Below are 3,014 nucleotides of genomic sequence, written 5' to 3'. Positions count from 1 at the left end.
TTGCAAATGCGTGTAAAAAGAAAAATAATTTATATAGGGAGTATATAATATATAGAACTAAAAATGCGGAAATGAAATAGAAACTATATAAAAATAAGTTGGTATTAATATTGAGGAAAGCTAAGAAAGATTACTATAATAAAGTTTTTCAGGAAAACAAAAATAATATTAAGGGCATTTGGAATATTTTTAAAGAGGTATTGGGTAATAAGAACACACCCATAGTTCGGCCTAATTATTTTATTAATAATAATCAAGTTGTTAAAGATAAGACCGAAGTAGCAAACGAATTCAATTCTTTTTTTGTAAATGTTGGACCTACCTTAGCAAATTTAATCAGGAAAAATGATGATCCAGGAGATGAGGAAGCCTGGATAGGTGATAATAGAATGGTTAATTCCATATTCTTAGCCGATACTACCATAAAAGAAATAGTAGCAATCGTAAAAAATTGTAAAAATAAAAAATCTACTGATTGTGAAGGTATAGACATGGTCATAATTAAAAAGACAATAGATTGTATAAGTACTCCTCTTTGTTATATTTTTAATCTTTCGCTACAGTCAGGAGTATTCCCTGACAGAATGAAAGTGGCAAAAGTAATACACAGCAAATTCAAAAGTGTTAAATTTTTTGGTGTTAATAGTCTCCTTGCAAAAGTAGAGTTAATTTTACTCTAAGTAGAGTCACATTCTTTTAATGTAACTCTGAGGTGTAAAATGATAGTAGTTAAAATCGAGTGTTAAAAATGAGTGTTTCGCTGTCAAATCTGGAGGTGTTAAAATGGAAACATTAACTCTTGACCTCTTAACTCTGAACTCCTAGAGGGGCTATGACACCAACAGAGTAAATTCACAGACTCCGCCCCCAGCACGGCTCCAATCGAAGCTGAAGTGAAGCCGTTTCAGAACATTTTGCTCTACATATTTGAGTTGTTTGCCATGCTTGGTAAGTCATTTTTTCAAAGATTGTTTCAATTGTTATTAGCTTTTACTTCTGTGGCTCTTTGGAGTTGAGACAAAGCTGTGTGAAAGGCATTAGCCATGTTGCTCGGTGATAGCATAATATTCTGTTTTAGCTAGCTGAAAGGTATTGTTTGCAGGCAAATACCACAGCCTTGAAAAAAAGCTTGCATGTGAATTTTCAGTCAAACTTTTGGTCAAATACACCTAAAACAATGTCTAGAATGTGAAATGTTGGTATAATGGTGCTACTTGAAGCCTGAAAACGATCGCCCATAAAAAACAAACAAACGAGCAAACAGCAGTAGCAGACGTCCTGACTGGATTCTACGTTAGCATAGATCCCTCCAGAGTTTTGTGCACACGGTTTAGGTAAAAATGAAAAAGGTTGAGGTTTTACATTTAGTTCAGTATTACCTGTTGCCTGTGTCCTTGTCTTTTGGGAAAATACTTTACACAAGTAATGGCTCAAAGAGGATTCCTTTTTTTTTTTTTACTGTGCTGCAATTGTTTACTGGATTATTTGTGCCATTAATTAATGTCAACTAATTTTTATTCGATCTCCGCACAGGATATGCTTGTGAAGATGGAATATGGGGGAGAGCAGAAGTGCGTTGAAGTTCCACAAAGTGATGAATGAAGGACATGCATATTGTATTGAAGAAATAAGTGATGAGAATGCTGTTATTTGCATTTACCATGTCAGACCTTTTGATAAACAAAATTCTAATGAAAGTGAGAACATGTACACTGTTACATCTTTCAGAAAATGTTTTGAAATTGTGGTGCACAGTTCAGAATAAATGTTTTTCAACAACCATTGCATCTTTTTAGTAAATGTTTATTTCCAAAAGAAATTTCTAGAAGATCAGAACAGTAAAATTCCCGCTTTTTAGAATGAATTAGAAGATAACTCTTACGTAGTTAAACTAAAATACTCTTTGAGAGTTAATATATAAACTCTTAACACCAAGTGTTAAATTATCAACTCCAGACAGATTTGGTGTTTAACACTAAATCAGAGTTAACGTACCAACTCTCCAAAAAGAGTTAAATTAACACTCTCTGGTGTGGACCCATATAGACACTTTAATAGTGTTGAAATCAAATCCGACAGTGTTAATTTGGACATGCTGGATTTGCTGTGTACCATTATATAAATCAGGAGATAAGCATAGTTTTAACAATTATAGGCCAGTGTCTCTTTTATCACAGTTTTCAAAATTGCTAGAAAAACTCTTTGCACAAAGACTTGATAGTTTTATTGAAAAATATCAACTAATACATGAAAACCAATTTGGATTTCGTAAAAATAGGTCAACGGCATTAGCGTTGTTGACTTTTATTGAAGATATTTCATCTGCAACACATAATAATAAATACACAGTGGGAGTATTTGTTGATTTAAAAAAAGCTTTTGATACGATACAACATTCTATTTTGATTTCTAAATTGTATAACCATGGAGTGAGAGGAGTAGCATTGAATTGGTTAATGAGTTATTTAGAGAATAGGTTGCAATATGTTTATTATTTTGGCAATACTTCTGAAAGACTGAAGATTGTATGTGGTGTTCCTCAAGGTTCTATTTTGGGACCTAAACTCTTTAATTTATATATTAATGATATTTGTGACGTATCTAAAAGGTTAAATTCGATTTTATTTGCAGATGACACAAATTTTTATTGCTCTGGAGAGAATTTGAAAGACTTGGTTGAAATTATGACTTCTGAGATGTTAAGAATAAAAAAATGGTTTGATGTAAATAAATTATCTTTGAATCTGACAAAAACGAAATATATGATATTTGGCAATCGTGTAAAGGAGGATAAAGTCATTATGTTTATAGAGGAAGAATTGATTGAAAGAGTTACTGAATTTCGTTTTTTGGGTGTAATAGTGGATGAGAATTTGACATGGAAATCTCATATTGAACATATTAGAAAGAAAATGGTCAAAAGTATTTATATTCTGGGTAGTATAAGAGATTTATTAAATTATAAAACAATGCGTATTTTATATTTTTCTTTGTTTTTTTCATATATCAACTAT

The 3,014-nt window shown here is 31.6% G+C and overlaps 1 long non-coding RNA gene across 1 annotated transcript; it reads left to right on the top strand.

Moving 5' to 3' along the window:
* The first annotated feature begins 791 nt into the window (after nt 1-791).
* Nucleotides 792-1,780, top strand: LOC146680341 (uncharacterized). Its single transcript, XR_014918233.1, has 2 exons — nt 792-948; nt 1,534-1,780. It is a non-coding gene; the product is annotated as an uncharacterized LOC146680341 (long non-coding RNA).
* The last annotated feature ends 1,234 nt before the right edge of the window (nt 1,781-3,014 follow it).

This window comes from Copadichromis virginalis, linkage group LG23 (assembly GCF_057382275.1).
Source record: "Copadichromis virginalis isolate Kocher_CV1m ecotype Utaka linkage group LG23, C_Virginalis_male_GT1.1, whole genome shotgun sequence".
Lineage (NCBI taxonomy): Eukaryota > Metazoa > Chordata > Actinopteri > Cichliformes > Cichlidae > Copadichromis > Copadichromis virginalis.
This window is presented reverse-complemented; position numbering and strand designations above follow the sequence as displayed.